Below are 20,438 nucleotides of genomic sequence, written 5' to 3' on the forward strand. Positions count from 1 at the left end.
TTTCCCATTGAGAAAAAGACTATCAGGAGAAGAAATATATTTACATGTGACGAAATAAAACAAATAAAAAGTGAATAGTTTTTTATGAAAAAACAGGGAATTCCAACAGAAACAAGAGAAACTGTTAAAGTTGACTTGTATTCATATTACTCCAATAATATTTCAATCATCTATCACCTTAATATTTCTTAGATGAAACCACTTGAAAAGAGAAGCTTGAATGTCCCAAGCCTACACATATATTATTTTTGACATGAAAGGATAAATATCTTTTAAGATTCTTTGAATATCAATGTCATTTAAATGAGCATACTTGTTAGTGTGTGAAGTATGAAATTTAACGACTTTGCAAAGTGAATATTAGTCAGTGAAGCCACAACTGTCTTGAACTGCTCTTTGGCTTGACATGCTTTTTCTTCCCCTAACTCGATACACTTAATATGTGAAATTGTTGTGAAGAATGTGAGGTTTGTTTCAAAAAGGGAGATAAAATAAATGCGCAATTTACTTAAGAGTTGTTATGAAAGACTATCTTTATAGTAAATACAATAGAATTTTATATACATGCACCATAATAAATCTTTTGATACATCTGAGAATAGTTTTAAAATTTCAAGACAAAAATTTTCAATTTACTCCCTCTTATTCGTTATGGTACTCTATATAAAGAGCTTAGACAGACAACTAAAGACGCCATTATAAATTCATGAATAGCGGGGGAAAAAAAAAATAAACAAAAGAATTGGTTTATAAAAAAAATCATAGAAGGGGCCACCTTAACTTTCTGAGTGCCTAAGAGAAAGATTGGGAGAAATTCAAAAATAGTTAGATTTACAAGTGATCATTTAAAAATAGCCACAGTTTCAAAAGTAATCGATATTTAGCCATTTTTTATGTAAAGATAAATCTGAACGAAAACACTGTTCAAAATTCGGAAAAATACTCCAGGATAATATACTGGAGATCCGGTATATTATACTGGAACTCCAATACATTAGACTAGAGTTCCAGTATAATATACCGGTCCAGCATAATATACTGGAGTTTGGAGCACCGGTGCTCTAGTCTCCAGTATATTATACTGGAGCCAGCAAAGTATACCGGTCCAGCACAATATGCTGGAGGTTCATACATAGGTGCACCGGACTCCAGTATATTATACTGGACCGGTCTCTATTGCAGCAACATAGTGACTATTTTTTATTGACTTGGTAAACGCTGGCTATTTTTGAATGACCAGTATGAAAACTGACTAAACCGTGCTATTTTAACAGAAAGATGTGAATCTAAGGAATCAGCTATTTCTGAGTTCAAACAAAGTATACATATTTTTCACTTATGACTTCAAGGAAGTTTAAAGGAGAAACAACTAAACTAACAAATTTACAGTGACATTTATGCACTTTATTGATATCCAAAAAAGATATAATAGTAGTATAATATGATAAAACCTAAATACGTACACATTGGACAACACAAATAAAAAAAAACTCAAATTTTATTGCACACCATTAAAATTTCCTTATTAGATTTGTCCTAATTCCTCTACAACTCTTCATGCTAATAACTTATAGAAATTAACTTGTTTGGATAAAAGGAATAAAAATTCATCAACACTACATTTTTTTCGTCTATCGGAATTTCATCTCTAATATTTTACGTATGAGCAGTGGAGAGAGAAGAGAGAATGTGGTAATGCTCGACTCCAAACTTCTGTCCATTGCTACATGTGAGTATTTGAGGAATTGCAATGCATATCTCATTATAGACCAAATTCATTCGATATGTTAATGCAAAACCAGATTATTGATCTGAAATGTTGCAAATTATATCTGACGATGGTCATTCAGCATAGACCAAGTTTAGCACAACAGTGATAGAGTTGGTTCCCTACTTCTGCTATCTACATGCATTTCTTCAACTTTATGACTTGCCATCTAATCTTTGTTTGAATCATTATATCAGCTTAGCACTGAAGCAACTTCTTTTTATGAGTTCGAGTGATTTTTTTACTGCTCCATATCCATCTTTCATAGAAATATATGGAGAGATTAATTATTGATAGTATATAGCAAGATTTATATGGGACTATAGAAACACATCAAAACTCTCCACTTTTATCTCCATGCCCCTATCCGCTGCCATTGTTGAGATATTTCAGGTTTAATGGAACAATGTGTATCAAACCTAACTGTTACAATTTCATGTGGAACATTCCCATAAAGCAAACATTTCAATGAATCTAGTTTGGAATTCCAAAGGAGCATTAAGCAGTGTACTAATTAATTAAGAGTAGTGGAAAAGACATAGCAACATTGTCAAGCGATTAATATTCATTATGGGAGTGCACCGTCTGTTTATTGTAGTAGTTTCAAATAGGTGATAATTTTCAATAGCAGAATAATGACAAGAAATTGAAGAGACAAAACGCCCTTATCATGATTTAGGCTATTTATTATGAGTCTGTTTACCTTTTTATACATTTGTGTTTATATTGGAAGAATAGTTATACTAAAGAGTATAATAAGAAATTATTTATTTATTTATTTGCTAAGGGTATTAAAGTCCAATATTTTTGTGTGGATATTTTAGTAATTTAACGTTTAACTTGAGGGCTTCCCACTTTTAATATAATACTAGTTTCTAATTACGTGCGTTGCATGTATATCCCATATAAATTAGTATAAACTTTTAAAATAATATTACATGTATTAGGTATAAATACACGCGAATGTAGCCTTTCAGCGACGGATTTAACTGAACACATAACTTTCAACACGGAGTATAAATTGATATTTAAAACTCAGTAAAATCCCAGCAAGTATTAGATTGGAACCCATAATTTTAATAGTACAATAGATATCCTCTAATTAACATGAAGTATCAAGAGCAAAATTAAAGTTGACCAAAAACTTTCATGATATCGTTCTCGGAAAATTTATGATAAATTCTCCTGAATGAACATCTTTACATAAGACTATCAACTTCTAATAAATAAAATATTAGGAAATAATAATATTTTCTCCTAAAGCACATCAAAAGCTCACTCCTCTCCATAAACTGATAAGATATAAAGGATAATTTTTCCAAAGTTAGTTGCTGCATAACCTGGAATACCATATACACCAAGTCTTTCTTGTCCCAAAATGATGATAATCGACACTAAAAACAAATATAAAAATATTACATTAAAAATTAATATTACTTTGTATATCGGGATTACCTTGTCAAGAAGTCAGAGTATTGTAGGCAATCAAGCTAAGAGTATCCTCGCGCTGCTTCATCACCACATGAAAGGAGAATTCTGCTAAAGCGTCGCGTCTCTTTTATTTTAAAGACTAACAGCTTGTTTGGATGATTGTTATCCATTGTATTGTATCGTATTGTTACTTTAAATACAATGTTTTTTTTGATTGTTACTTAAATTTTATTGTATCGTATCGTTAAATCCGTCGTTACATAACGACGAAATATGCCATTTTATGTAACGATCGATTTGGTGTGGTCGTATCGTTACCTTGTCTTTTTCTTTCAGTCTCACCCTTTATTATTATTAAATAATATTTTTTATCATTTACCTTACCTTTTTATATAGTAATTTAATCCTGTATCATAATTTTTCTTTATAATATTACGAGTTTATTCTTCATATTGTTAGTGCATGATATCATAAAACGATGGCAAACGACACAATCTATCCAAACATTGTATCTATCAAACGATACAGTACAATACAATATAGTACAATACGATACATTATGAAATGATGAGTAACAACCATCCAAACAAGCTGTAAATAAATTGCAACCCTTTAAATTCTCCATGTTTCGAAAGAGATAATGCAAAGGTCGGACAATAACTTTTTAAGATAAGAACATTTTCGAGTGTTAAATTATACATGTAGAATTTCAAGAGATATCACAATAAGTGTTGGAAGATGAAAGGAAATAAGATATTGAATATACTAAAGGAGCACAACTTTGGACTTCCAGGAAGGATCAGAAACGTATAAGTAATTATAGTTTTAGGGCTTAATGAATCGACTCTTGTGGTCCCAAATAGTCATAATTAAGATTTAACGCCATAAAAACAAATAAGGACGTTTTAAAAGGCGGGGGCGTGAGGCGAGGCGTTTTACCTCTGACGAGGCGACGTGTAAGCCCAGAGATATGGGGCGTAAGTCCCTCGGATCTTAAAATTTTACTAATTTCAAAAATTTTAAGATAGTATAAAATAAAAAATAATTATAAAAATTACATTAAAATCACAAAATAATTACATGTCACGATCCAGTTTAGGATCATGACCGGCGCTTAGGAGCAAGTGCTCCCAAGTAAGCCTCATCGATAATTTACAGAAAATCGGACAGAGTTTTCCTTATTTTAGGACTATCCAAAAATAAACCTGTCTTAGAAATCAACAACACAACCAACCTATATCGACCAAACAAGTTATAATCCTCATTCATGAAGTATTTCCAACACAATAATACTAACTTCATCTCCAAGTATATGATAGGAAAGTCTAATAAGAATCATAAGTCTATATCAATAAATGAATACTTATGACACTCATAAAAATGACTATAGAGTGACTCTAAGAGTTTCAAGAAAGAGACTATAACAAATAAATAACAATCTTTGCCCACACGAATAAATGTGGGGCTCACCAGGAACTGCCAACTCGTGTACTCTAATTAACGGAATCCTTGCCTGCGTCTACTGCTGTCTCTGTAAAAATAATAGCGGGGAGTGAGTTGCTAGCTTAGTGAGTAATAATACTTTACCACAACCATTTTACTAGGGGACAAGTCAGAAAACATGCTTGTATAATAATCACAAAAGAAAATGCCCTTTTAAAAAACGGTAACAATAATCAGTCTCATCATGCGTTTCCTGTAACAAAAATCAATTTAATAATTCAGTAATAAACTCGGTAAATATTGTGTCATAGCAAATCTTTATATTTGGTAGGTTTCCAGAAAAGGATCATGTAATCTGTATCAATGTGTGGACCCTTCATAAAAGGAGTCAAATATAACTGTATGTCCCTTCTCGAGGGAAAACTGTAACTGTATGATAGTTCTACCTTCCCACTAGAGAGGGCTCTAACTGTACTCGGTAATCAGTAAATACAAGGTGCACCAGGTCTAACGAACCCGCCGTTAGCTACGGGATCCTTCAAAGTCTCCTCTCATTCATACTTTTCTTTGTAAACAGTAAATCTTCACATGGAAGCATTTTCAAAACAGTACAGGGCATTCAATTTTTATCAAATCATGTAATCTAATTTTGGTGACGGTAATCATGTCACTAGTAACAGTAAAAGATGTCTAGTAACAGTGAGAACATTTTAAATAACTGTAAACATCTCAAGTAAACTATTCAGTACCATATCAAGTAAAAGACTTGTTCCGCATGCAATTTCAAATATTCGGTAATACATTTTATTTTCAAAATAATGTCTAAAACATGCAGGTTATGAAAACACAAATTGCGGTAAGATTACTACTCACAGAACTCGTGTCGAAATATCAAACTCATCATTTTGAGCAATCTGTATGGCTTCATTCGATCAATCTATAATCACATCATATAGCTCTGGTGTTAATTTTCATGTTTAGACTAATTTATAATTAATTTAGAATACCCAATCCTCGGGGTTATATATTTGACTCTCAATTTGTCAAATTATTATTCTTATTTTACCCAAGCTACGAGTAATTCTACTTCTTCATAATCTATCATAAATTTGCTTTTTCAAATATCAAACCTTTTTTTCAACTTCTTTTCCAAATATATTAAAAATTTACAAGGAATAAAAATTAATAGTTTACATCATATATCCTCTTGATGGTTTTACAGAAGCACAACAGGTTAAGTAAGCATTTTGACTACATACTTAAATTATCATAAATTTGATATGGTTCACCTTGTTTGCTACTTAGCCTATTTCAGAATAAAGATTCTAATTATTCATGGTATACTCATATCTATATAAGTTGAATCAAACTACTTTTGAGTTGCAAATATTACTGTTTAGCTCACCTATGAAAATTTATATCTACTCATGCTACAATTAACTCAAACCAATACATTATCTTCTAATTAAAGCGCATTCGTATTGTCTATTCACTATACCCTTCAATCTCATTAACCATGTGAAATAGAAGGAACTTGACTAATATCGTTGCTTATAATATTTCTTGCCGGTATTAAACTTTCAGTATCCAATTTACTCTCATAAACAACATGATCAAAATTAAAAGAAATCGCTAGAAACCCAAGTAGAATCAAAGGAAGGGGAAAATTTGACCTTTAAGTCGAAGAGTGCTTTCACGGGTAGCAATTATGAGGTGAAATTTTCCGTCTTCAGTTGCTTTGTCTTGGAAGCCTTATCGAGAGAACTCTATTCTTTTTGTTCTTTTGAAACTTTGATTGACAGCTGCTACTATTTGTTTTCTTTTTTCTTGAGCTTTTGGCTTCATTCCCCTAAACCCTTTTGAATGTTTCCAGATTGTTTCTGGTGGGCTTCGGCCCTTTTTGTTCCTTTCTTTCTTTTTTTTGGCCAATTACTTAACTACCCTTTTGTTAAATATGAGGTATTATATTTTTCCCACCTTATGAAATTCGGTCCCCTAATTTAACTCAAGTACGTACCTGTAGATTGAAATAAATGAGGAGACTTGACTCTCATAGCATCTTCCGCTTCCCTAGCAGTTTCTTAAACTGTATGATTTCTCCATAAAACTTTCAGGAACACAATTTATTTGACCGTAACTTTCTTACTTGTCTATCAATAATAGCTACCAACTTTTTCTTGTATAATAAGTTCTCATTTAACTCTATAATAGATGCTTCCATCACATGAGAGGATTTTAATATGTATTTTCTTAGCATAGAAACATAAAATACTTGATTTATGAAGGAGAATTCGGGAGGAAGTACCAACCAATACACCACAACTCACACTTGGTCGAGTATCACGCACGACCTTATAACCCTCGGGCTAAACTTACTTTTTTTATCCAAATTATATCAAGCCTTTTATAGGACAGAGTCGAAGGAACACCTTGTCCCCCAATTGCGAAAACTAAGTTCCTTCTCCTCGTATCCCCATAAAACTTTTATCTGCTTTTAGTTGTGAGCAATTCGCCTAATCAACTCGACCTTGTCAATAGCTTCTTGTACTAGGTCATGTCCCCATAAATTAGTCTCACCAGCTTCAAATCATCTGATAGGAGAACAACATCTTTTACCATATAATGCTTCGTAATATTACCATTTGAATGCTGGATTTGAAAGTTATTATTGTAGGAAAATTCAGCTAAAGATAGAGAGGCATCCCAATAACCTCCGGACTCAAGAATCTAATTTTTAATATATCCTCCAAGATCTATATAGTACATTCAGACTTTGCGTTTGTCTGAGATAAAAGTTAGTACTAAGATCTACTCGTGTACCGAATATTTCCTGAAAAGATTTTCACATCGTGAAGTGAATTGTGATCCTCTATCAGAGATGATGGACATTAAAGCTCTATTGAGTAAGAAATCTTTTATGTTCATGTATATTTGTGCATATTTCACCTTACTATAAGAAGTTTTGACTAGTAAGAAATATGCCTACTTTATAAGCCAATTTACAACTTTTCCACATATAATCATACTTCTAATGGTTTGGTAATCTAGTCATATAATGTATTGTAATTTTATTGTATTTCTACTTCAGAATCTTGAGTTGTTGTAGTAGATCTGTGAATCGCAAGTGTTTGCCTTAACATGCTGACATGTCAAATAGTTAGAAACAAAGTTAACGAATTTTTCTTTTCCTTCTTTCTTTTCCAACCAATCGATTTTTTTAATAGTCATGGTGCATCTTATAGACCTGAGATATACAGTGTATCTAGAGTTGTGAGCTCCATCACGAGTAGCTTGTCTCAACCCATATATGTTTGCTACACACCATTAATTACCTAGTCGGAGAATACCCTCACTATTAACAGCTATATCTTTGCTTTTACCAGCTAGAAACTAATCTCGGTAATTAAACAATCGTTCATCCTCGTATTGGCTAGCCTTTATATACTCTACATCGGGCTTGACCAATAGCCAATAATGTTTTTGAATTTATTTTTTTCACATTGAATCTAATATGTGTACCCTCTAGTCTATGCATATCTTCGTCCAGGAGTATCTTTACAGGAGCTATATGCGCCAAATCACCCATAATTTTTTTTGGTATAAGCTATAACATTTATCTTTCCCGAACAATACAAAACAATACAATTATATCTTCAGTAGTTCCCTTCACCAGCATTGCTAAATATTTATATCTTTGTTGGTTTTAAATGTACTTCAGGCTCTTGTGCTAGGTATAAATCTCATAGGTTTCTTTGTACAAATAGTGTCTCTAAATCTTAAAAGGAAATACCACTATGACCATCTTCAAATCATGAATGCCATAATACGACTTGAGTTTTTTCAATTTCCTTGGAGCATAGGCCATTTATGAACTACTTTTATCTTCTTAGAATCTACCATTTTTTTCATTCTTAGATATCATATGTCCTATGAATACCATTGAGTCCAGCTAATTTGAAGAACTTTTAAAAAAAATTGATTTTGCTGTAGCGTCTTTGACATATTTTTCAAGTAATTCTCGTGCTCTTTCTGAGTACGAGAATATACCAGAATATGGTAAGTAAAAACTATGAATTATTTTTTCAAAAACAACATTGAACACCATATTCATTGTATTTAACAATGCATTGGAGCATTGGCCAATCTAAAGGACATCACAGGTAACTCATAATATTTTTACCGAGTACTAGAAGCAGACATCGAAATATCTTCCTTTCTTATTCTAAGCAGATGATAACCAGACTAAAGATCAATGGCTCATTGTAATTGATCAAACAAGTTATCTATATAAGACTAGGGATATTTGTTATGTATTATTATCTTATTTAATTATTTGTAGTTGGCCTACATTCTTAAAGATTCATCCATTTTTTGTCCAAACAATATTGGTGTACCCCATGGCGCAACACTCGATATGATAAAATCCGTATCCAGTAGGTCTCACAATTGTTCATTAGCTCTATCAACTTCATTGGTGCCATATGATATGGTTTACGCGTCAGGTATCAAATCAATACCGAAGTTTATTTCTCATATTGGAGGTAGTCCTTGTAAATCCTCAGATATATTAGAAAATCTCTCATTATAATACTTTTATTTTTTTCAACCTAAGTTTCACATCTCTTAGACCTCTTTATGAAAGTTACGAGACCCTAACCACTCTCATTCAAGAATTGTAGAGCCTGCATAAATGATATAATCTCGACTATCACTAATATGATTCTTTTTTTTTTACAATTACGTTTGCTAGATATGTCAATCTAACTACCGTCACATGGTAATAAAAGGTAATGTAATAAGATAATAACCAATCATACCTATAAGCAAGTCAAAATTAACAAGGTCAAGTACAATTTGGCTAGATAGGGTATCATTTCTCTCAACTTAAATCTGATAAGCTTAATACAAAGTTTCAACTGTACGAGATTCTTACATAAAAGTGGCAACTATTAAAGGATCTCATAATATCTCAAGTTGTTATTTATCCAACTCTCCGTCCCATATAAGAAAAATAAATTCATACTCTAAGATTTTCTAGTCTTTACCTTCTTAAATGAATTCTTAGTTGCATGACAATCATATCCAGTTCTAAAATTATTATTTTTTCTAGCAAGTTCAACTTCCACATAATAGGTCGGAGTCTTCGTATGTGAGAGTATTGCCTTGTATAAACGGTTAACCAACCATTAGACAAGCCTCTAAACCTAAGGCATCACGTACCTAGCCAATTGATAAAGCCTGGAGTTATATATCAGTACATCCATCGTCTGAATTAATTTCTTAAGTACCTATCAGGTTTGCGCTTTTGACTATCGAGAAGGAAACAATTCATAAAAAGTTTACCAAACATATTTCTAAGTCATTTTTGTCACTCCTAACCACGTGCCTAACAATATTGTTTCATTCCATATATTTGTCATATACTCTAGTCGATAAGTTGCTAGATCACGAAGCCTCTCACTGAAATATTATAGAGCTTATAATGCTTTAAGTATTTCGTCAAGAACCTCTGAAGAATCTCTACATTAATAGAAAATGATAAACTTAGTGGCTTCAATTTTAGAAACTCTATTAGAGAAATATCTTGGTTCCTGACTTAGTCTAAATGCATGAGGCTTCTAGAGCCCTTTATTGTTGAAATTCTTCTCTTGTCTATCTAATATATCCATCGAGACCTCAATTTACCTGGAATGAAGGTAAGTACTTCTGTAGTGGCACTCTCCTGGTGCTATAGGGGTCAACTCGTACTAATTTCAAGAATAGACTCTCTGACATATCTTAGTGGTAAGACTCTCATTGAGAAAAAATAGGCCTTTCATTCGCCTTGTCTACTATTGTCAATTTTCTTTTTTAGGAGACGATTGCCTATCTAATGGCAACATTTGATGTCCTTGAACCTATAGTCAAATTCTATTATGGGGTGATTGATCTGAGTAACACAAGAAAAAGATAATGATGACAGATTCAGCTATTTAACCCTAATCGCCACACATGTACGGAAGAATAAGAAAGAAAGACAAGACACATCCTATCATGCCCTTGTAGAATCACGATTATGGGAATAGCCGGCTATATAACCATAATTGATATTCTACTACAGACGTGTGCTACATTAGTCACAAGAATAAACCTGGCTCTGATACCAACTTGTCACGACCCAATTTAGGATCATGACTGGCGCTTAGGAACAAGTGCTCCCAAGTAAGCCTCATCGATAATTTACAGAAAATCGGAAAGAGTTTTCCTTATTTTAGGACTATCCAAAAATAAACTTGTCTTAGAAATAACAACACAACCAACCTATATCGACCAAACAAGTTATAATCCTCATTCACAAAGTATTTCTAAAACAATAATACTAACTTCATCTCCAAGTATAAGATAGGAAAGTCTAATATGAATCATAAGTCTATATCAATAAATGAATACTTATGACACTCATAAAAATGACTATAGAGTGACTCTAAGAGTTTCAAGAAAGAGACTATAACAAATAAATAACAATCTTTGCCCACACGAATAAATGTGGGGCTCACCAGGAACTGCCAACTCGTGTACTCTAATTAACGGAATCCTTGCCTGCGTCTACTGCTGTCTCTGTAAAAATAATAGCGGGGAGTGAGTTGCTAGCTTAGTGAGTAATAATACTTTACCACAACCATTTTACTAGGGGACAAGTCAGAAAACATGCTTGTATAATAATCACAAAAGAAAATGCCCTTTTAAAAAACGGTAACAATAATCAGTCTCACCATGCGTTTCTTGTAACAAAAATCAATTTAATAATTCCGTAATAAACTCGGTAAATATTGTGTCATAGCAAATCTTTATATTTGGTAGGTTTCCAGAAAAGGATCATGTAATCTGTATCAATGTGTGGACCCTTCATAAAAGGAGTCAAATATAACTGTATGTCCCTTCTCGAGGGAAAACTGTAACTGTATGATAGTTCTACCTTCCCACTAGAGAGGGCTCTAACTGTACTCGGTAATCAGTAAATACAAGGTGCACCAGGTCTAACGAACCCGCCGTTAGCTACGAGATCCTTCAAAGTCTCCTTCCATTCATACTTTTCTTTGTAAACAGTAAATTTTTACATGGAAGCATTTTCAAAACAGTACAGGGCATTCAATTTTTATCAAATCATGTAATCTAATTTTGGTGACGGTAATCATGTCACTAGTAACAGTAAAAGATGTCTAGTAACAGTGAGAACATTTTAAATAACTGTAAACATCTCAAGTAAACTATTCAGTACCATATCAAGTAAAAGACTTGTCCCGCATGCAATTTCAAATATTCGGTAACACATTTTATTTTCAAAATAATGTCTAAAACATGCAGGTTATGAAAACACAAATTGCGGTAAGATTACTACTCACAGAACTCGTGTCGAAATATCAAACTCGTCACTTCGAGCAATCTGTATGGCTTCATTCGATCAATCTATAATCACATCATATAGCTCTAGTGTTAATTTTCATGTTTAGACTAATCTATAATTAATTTAGAATACTCAATCCTCGGGTTATATATTTGACTCTCAATTTGTCAAATTATTATTCTTATTTTACCCAAGCTATGAGTAATTCTACTTCTTCATAATCTATCACAAATTTGCCTTTTCAAATCTCAAACCTTTTTTTTCAACTTCTTTTCTAAATATATTGAAAATTTGCAAGGAATAAAAATTAATAGTTTACATTGTAAGCACGTGATTTTTGCCCTATAAAAGAATTACTCCCAAAAATTCAAAATAAAAAGATTTTCCTTGGTGTACAATTTTGAGAATTTTTGTGACGTTTTGGATAATTATTTGTATTTGTCTGTGCATGTTTATTTGTTAAATTAATAAAAAAAATACAAAAATATGTCGCATTTGCATTTAGGATTTAATTCTACAACTAGGAATAATTAGGTTTGTTTTACAAGAATGAAAATTACAAAAATATGCATCGTTTGCATTTTTAGCATTTAATGTCCAATTGTACAATTTTATGCTTAATTATTACTTAATTGTGTGTTAATTATTATTGGGAGTTAATTTGCGCTTTTATAACCTAATTTAGTTCTATATAATAATTTAAGGATTTTTAGAATTTAGTTTTAGAAAAATAAAAGAAGAAAAGAGAGCAAAAATATAAAGAAAAATCGGAATTGGGCTCTTCTTCAAATTCAAGCCACAAGCCAAAAAAAATACCCAACCTTCCCCATGACCCGGTCCACTTCAAACCGGGTCGACCCAGTCCATAACCCAAATACCCAACACCCCTATCTTCCTACCTTACACTTCACAAAACAAAACAAAAAAAAAAGAAAATAACCCTAAACCGAACACTAATCCATCCGCCCCCTTTCTTTCTCTCTTCTCCTTCACCATCCCAAACACCCCAAGGACCCTAGCCAACCATGGTTGCCTCACCTTCACACATACGCACAACCCCTCCATCGACCACCCTTCACTAGTCGTCGAACCTCCATAGCCACACCAAACGACCCCGCTGCCATTGCTTCATCTTCTTCGTCAAGTTCGAGCTCCGTCTCGACGTCCATGGCAGAAAACGACCAACGTCCATGGTTGTTTCACCATTGTTTCTTCGTCGCTAAACTCAAGCTCGAGCTCCCATGGAGACTTTCTTTCTCGACGACCAGCGTCGTCTTCACCACTGACTGCTTCTGCTACGTTCAAACAAAACCCCCATGACTGTCTCCTTCACCTCCCCAGCTGCCTCGTCGACCTCCGGCAAAACCAAGCTGCTTCTGCTGCTCCTGCTGCCTCCAGCCTCGTCAAGCAGCTGGTTCGAAACCAAACCCCATCGCCACTGCTTCATCTTCTTCAGTCGAAAACCAGCGACCCCAGCAAATGCAGCTGCTGTCTCGCCGTTTCTTCAGCTTTTCCAGCAGCTCCCTCACATCCAAACGACTGCCTGCAATGTCCAGCGCTTGCTTCTGCTGCGTTGTTGCTGCCACGACGAGCAGCTGTTTTAAAACCAAAACGAGACCTCACCATTTCGTTTATTCGAGCTTTGGTCGAGGTCGTCGTTCGTTGTTTTGAGTTCGTCAAGGTTAAAAGGAAGGTGAGTTTGTCGTTGAATTCAAGATCCGTTAGGTCGTTGGCAGTCTTGGTGCGATAATCGTTCCCGGACAGATTTGTTTTCATCCAAGTTCTTCGTAGTTTCGATCCGGTTAGTGGGTTTGAGTTTCACTTTTATTTGTATTTTGTTTTGATATTCTCGAATCTAAAAGCGGTAAATGTTTGATTCTTGTTTTGTTCGTATTTATCGTTCTGTTAATTTTTCAGTTTGTTTCATGTGTTTTATGTATTTTTCAGAAATTGTTAATGTTGTTAGATTCAAGTTGAAATTCATAATTGTTTCTTCTTCGGTTTGTTTTTATTTGTTTAAAAGAATTTAGTTGTAATATAGAAATATGTTGGTTTAATCATTTGGATCCGTCATGTTTGTTGTTTAATATAGATTTAATGCATGTTCATTCTTTGTTTGAAGTTCGTTTTTAATCCAGTAATTTAATGTGAGTTTGTTTTGGTTTTTGATTTGTTGATTTAGTTTGAATCATGTATTTTTGTTGTTGATATTGTTGTCTCTTTGCTCATTCATTTTGGTCTAAGTTAACCAGGATTGGTTCCCAATATGGTTAACTTATTCCCATTAATTTGAAGTTGTATGATTCAATCTGTGTTCATGAGATTTGTTGTTGAATTTATTTAGAAATTGGTCATATTTGCTGTATTTTGGTTGAAATTGATTAAGTGAATTGGTTATAGCTGATGGGGGTAGTTTGGTAAATTGCAGTACGTTCAGGGGGTAAAATGGTAATTTCAGTAAGGTCGGAGGGGTATTTTTGGAATTGAACACTTGAACAATTATTTAAGTTAAGCATGGGGGACAAGACATAATGTAGTGAGGGAATAATGTAATTATTTATGTTAAGCATGAGGGACAAGATATAATGGGGTGGGGTTGATATATTAGTTTAATATAGTGGGGGACAAAACATGTATGCATGAGGGACAAGGGTTTAAAATAAAGAAAACATTAAGTAGTGGGGACAAAGCATGCAATTGGGGGAATATTTCGGGTTGGGGATTCAAGACAAGAGTCTTGTTATAAATAGAGTCATTTGACACATTTTAAGGGGAGGACTTGAACTTGAAAGACTTACTTAGAGAGAGATTTTTGGAGAGAGATTTTAGGAAGACATTCTGAAAATCTCAAGAGTGTTAGAGATTTTAAAAAAAGAAAACAAAAACAAAGTGAGAAATAAGTTTAGTTTCGGGTTTATACACGTGGGTTTGAGTATGTTTGTGGTGATGTGGTTTGTTGTTGTTTAAGTGTTTTACAAACTTTTTGGTTTGTTCTATCGAGCTTGCTTGATTTTCTTCAAATTTTCCTGGGTTTTAATTATGGTTCAAATTGCTGGTGTGTTGTTGTTGCGTTGTTGTGTTACTACTGCTGCTGACTCCTCCTTCTTTTCTTCTTGTACTACCATTTCCAGGTACACATTTGTACACTCTCGGCTTGAAGCGAAAAATGAAATATTAATCAGGCTTTATTCCTGTTGAATTCCTCTTGTTTAGATTTGTGTTTGAATAGAATTTTTCTTTCTTTGTATAAAAATGTATTTGACTGATTAATGAGTAATGGGGTTGCATATGTATAACTTCTTCATCTAATAATGTTAGTTTAAATTAATCAAAGACTAGTTAATTTGTTTTGATATTATGGTGTGTCAATCTCATGTTCTAGTATTATTAAATAATAGAATATAGAACGGAAGCAACCTTTCTTTGTACAAACTCGATTGCAATTTTCCATTCGCATTAGCCATAAACTAATAACTAATAAGTTGCGTCTTTTTTAGCATGTAATTAATCGGGAGATTTTCTTTTATTTTAGAGACGAACTTAATAGAAAAAATGTAGTCACTGTAGGTTTATCCTTTTAAATAAAAATGAGACGAGCCTCGCCAAATAAAACGCACAGATTGCGGGGCCCTCACAAAATGTATGTGTTAATTACTTAGAACTCGGGATAGGCCGCTTAGCGAACTCCACGGCCTTACCCAAAAATAACAACATGCTAATTTCTTTAGGACGCGTCTTAATTAATCTTACTTTCTTAAACTCGGGTGCACATTTATGTGACCCAAATCCAAATCTCAGCGGAGTCGAAATGTGTCTTTAATCACGGGTACATTGATTGTGACGTGGTTCGAGATACGTGTCCATGACGTTGCAAATTCCTTTTTAAAAAAAACAAGAATGAGATGAGCCTCGCCGAATAAAAATACAAAATTGCGGGGCCCTCAGTAAATATTTGCTTTAAAATTGCTTAGACTTCGGGATGGACCGTTTAGCAAAATTTCACGGCCCTACCCAAAGTAAATGATACGCTAGTCGCTTTAGGCGCGCCTTTAATAATTTAATTCTCTTAAACTCGGGTGCACATTTATGTGACCCAAATCCAAATCTCAACGGAGTCAAAGTGTGTCGATAACCACGGGTACATTGATTGTGACGCAGTTCGAAATACATTTTCACAACGTTGCAATTCCCTGTAAAAATAATAACAATAATTATGAAAGCGGTAAAAAGTTAAAACTTGCACATAAGTTCATATTTGTATAAAATCAGATAATCAAGCCGAATACGACAGTTGAGCGACCGTGCTAGAACCACGGAACTCGGGAATGCCTAACACCTTCTCCCGGGTTAACAGAATTCCTTATCCGGATTTCTGGTGCGCAGACTGTTAAATAGAGTCATTCTTTTCCTCGATTCGGGATTCAACCGGTGACTTGGGACACCATAAATCTCCCAAGTGGCGACTCTGAAATAAACAAACAAATCCCGTTTCGATTGTCCTTTGATTGGAAAAACTCTTTCACCCCTCGCGGGGCGGAAAAAGGAGGTGTGACATACATCATATATCCTCTTGATGGTTTTACAGAAGCACAACAGGTTAAGTAAGCATTTTGACTACATACTTAAATTATCATAAATTTGATACGGTTCGCCTTGTTTGCTACTTAGCCTATTTCAGAATAAAGATTCTAATTATTCATGGGTATTCTCATATCTATATAAGTTGAATCAAACTACTTTTGAGTTGCAAATATTACTGTTTAACTCAATCTATGAAAATTTATATCTACTCATGCTACAATTAACTCAAACAAGTAATTTATCTTCTAATTAAAGCACATTCGTATTGTCAATTCACTATACCCTTCAATCTCATTAACCATGTGAAATAGAAGGAACTTGACTAATATTATTGCTTATAATATTTCTTGTCGGTATTAAACTTTCAGTATCCAATTTAATCTCATAAACAGCGTGATCAAAATTAAAAGAAATCGCTAGAAACCCAAGTAGAATCAAAGGAAGGGGAAAATTTGACCTTTAAGTCGAAGAGTGCTTTCACGGGTAGCAATTATGAGGTGAAATTTTCCTTCTTCAGTTGCTTTGTCTTGGAAGCCTTATTGAGAGAACTCTATTCTTTTCGTTCTTTTGAAACTTTGATTGACGGTTGCTACTGTTTGTTTTCTTTTTCTTGAAGCTTTTGGCTTCATTCCCCTAAACCCTTTTGAATGTTGCCAGATTGTTTCTGGTGGGCTTCGGCCCTTTTTGTTCCATTCTGTCTTTCTTCTTTTTTTGGCCAATTACTTAACTATCCTTTTGTTAAATGTGAGGTATTACATTACAAATAATCTATTTAAAATATTTGTAAATTATAATTCAACTATGAATAATACAAAAAGTATGACATTATCATAATATGCAAATTAGTTGCAACCTTGTTACAACTCAAACATCAAAAGTAATAAATTCGATGAGAAATGTTATATGTATCTCTTAAGGAGTAATGAATCTATCTTGAGAGAATTTCGATATTATAATTGGATATTTTGTTTAAAAAAATACTTATTTTATTTAATATGCTATCTATTTGAAAGTGAATTTATATAAAAACATAATTCACAAATTAAATATGATTCTCTTGAATCACTTATTTTTAAGTTTCAACAAGTTAATAAAGTGACACATAATTCATCAACTATACCTTGTTAACTAATTATTTGTAAAAAGTTACTAATTAATATTGAGTTATTAAATTTATAAGTATTGTATCTCGTAAACGTGAAAAACAATATTTAGGAAAATAATTGTAAAAAAAATTATGGACTATTATATCATAATGATATAATAAAAGTTAATAAATAAATACTTTTAAATGAAAGATATACTTAAAATTTACTATTATAGCAGTCTTAGTAGATAACGTGCAATAATTATTATTTTAATTATGACATAAAATACTCTCAACTTATTGATTTATGATTAAGAAAAAAGTAATTTTGAGTAGTTAACGATTTATTAAGAAAATTTAAGGATTTACAAGGTTAGTTACACACAATTGCATAAAGTTCTATTAGGCGAGCCCAGTATGTCGGTCGTCGGGCGTGTTCGGAGCGTAAGCCCCGTCGTCCAAGGCGTAAGTCTCACGGAACTAAGCCCCACACATAAGTCCAGGGGCATTTTATGAGTGCTCCGCCCCAGGGCGAGCCCCGGGCGAGTCCCAGTTCTGCCTTTTAAAACAAAGATAAGGAGTATCACTCATTTACCATTTAACTAATTTATCGTATTTACAAATTTATTTATCTTTATTACAATGTATATTTACCTCTTTGTACACCAATCTTGTTAGAATAGAGTGTGATTGAAAGGGCAAAAATGTCACTCAACTTGTGATGAGTAAATTTGTAAATTAACTTTCAACTTAAAATGTTCCTACTTTTAGTATAGTATGACATGATATGATATGATGATATGATGATATGATGATGATGATGATGATATGATAATAATAATAATAATAATAATAATAATAATAATAATAATAATAATAATAATGATAATATAAATTATATATATATATATATATATATATATATATATATGTAAATATATGATATATGATTAATGTTGTGAATTTTTAAAAGGGCATTAAGTACAAAATATCATTTAATGGTAGGAAAGAGGATAATTTGATCATTCAATTTTTGAAGGTTATTATGGTAAATTAACTTTACCTAAAAGTCTTCATGCTTATAATATAGTATGATGATGATATGATGATGATGATAATACGATATAATTGATAATATATATATATATATATATATATATATATATATATGATATATGATTAATGTTGTGAATTTTTAAAAGGGCATTAAGTACAAAATATCATTTAATGGTAGGAAATTTTAATTTTAGATAGAGGATACTTTGTTCATTTAATTTTTGAAGATTATTATGGTAAATTAACTTTACCTAAAAGTCTTCGTACTTATAATATAGTATGATGATGATATGATGATGATGATAATACGTATAATTGACGCGCAATTGTTAAGTGTTATTTTGAAAGTGTCTCTACAACTTGATGTTGAGTTAATGGGTGTAATAATTGTAAATAACGAGATAATGTATATCCAATTATAGTGTTTTTAGAATGTGTATTTATATTTTAATACATAATTTTTGTAGAATGCCAAAATCAAAATTATATAGCTTGAGTTTTATACCCTTTTGTTGACATGGAACCCTTTACTGTTTTAATAGTTACCTTTTTCATCCTAAACCTAAAACTTAATAGCCGAAAGTGATGGAAATTTCATTTACACAAAAGAAAATATCCTAAATAAAAAAATAGTATAAAATGGTTGAAACTTTCCTAATATAAATTGGAAATACTTGAAATTTAGTACTCGTAAATTTAAATGGAGTTGAAAACAAGGACTTCTCAAACTAAAAGGAATAGAAAATAATTAAATGACTAATCCTAAATATTCAATAAATAACTATTTTGTCACTGTGAACTGTATATTTAAAGGGTAAAAAAGACAAACAATATTTCGTTAATGGCCTTCGTGCTTTTAATATAGCATATATAATATTGACTCTTAGATTTTTGAATAAGTAAAAAAAAAAGTACAAATGACACTAGTAAAGATGGTAAGTTTTATTTTAAAAAAATTAAAACATAAAATGGGAGTACAAAATTATTGATATATTTGTTTTTATTCTGTTAATTTTTTCTTCATTTTTATGTGATATATTTATAAAGCATTTTGAATGATTATATAAATGCGGAATGCCTGCATCAAACAATTAAACTTAAAATAAGACAAGTTAGTTTTATTACACAAATTAACTTATAAGGGATGAAATTTTCTATTTTTAGGTTACAAGATTTTTTTTGTTACACTTAACTGTCCAATAAGGGAGACGTGCTAGTCAAAATCTCACCGAAAGGTTTGTGAAATTTTCCTTTATAAATTGGGTTGACGGAAAGAAATAGTTATTAAAGCAGAAAAGAAGGGAAGCTGATAAGCTTCTTTTTTTTTTTCCTCCCCAAATTTGGTTGTAGAAAATAGAATTGTCAGATTATTTCCCCGCGTAGAATGAATAATTTCTCCTTTTATATTTTTGGAAAATTTCTATATTTCTATGTCGAGACCTTTTCCTAGGGGTGAGCATATATCGGGTAAAACCGATAATCCGAACCGTTAATTATTTATTGGGTTATCGGTATTGGGTTATTGGGTTAACAGTTCGGTAACAGGTTAATTTTTTTTTTATATTGGGTTATCAGTTCGGGCTCGGTTTGACAATTCTGTTATTGGGTAAAACCGATAACCCAATAAAAATTAACTAATTTACTAGTTTACCCTTAAGTATATACATACTAGGTTTCATAATTTATAG

This window comes from Nicotiana tabacum, chromosome 16 (assembly GCF_000715075.1).
Source record: "Nicotiana tabacum cultivar K326 chromosome 16, ASM71507v2, whole genome shotgun sequence".
Lineage (NCBI taxonomy): Eukaryota > Viridiplantae > Streptophyta > Magnoliopsida > Solanales > Solanaceae > Nicotiana > Nicotiana tabacum.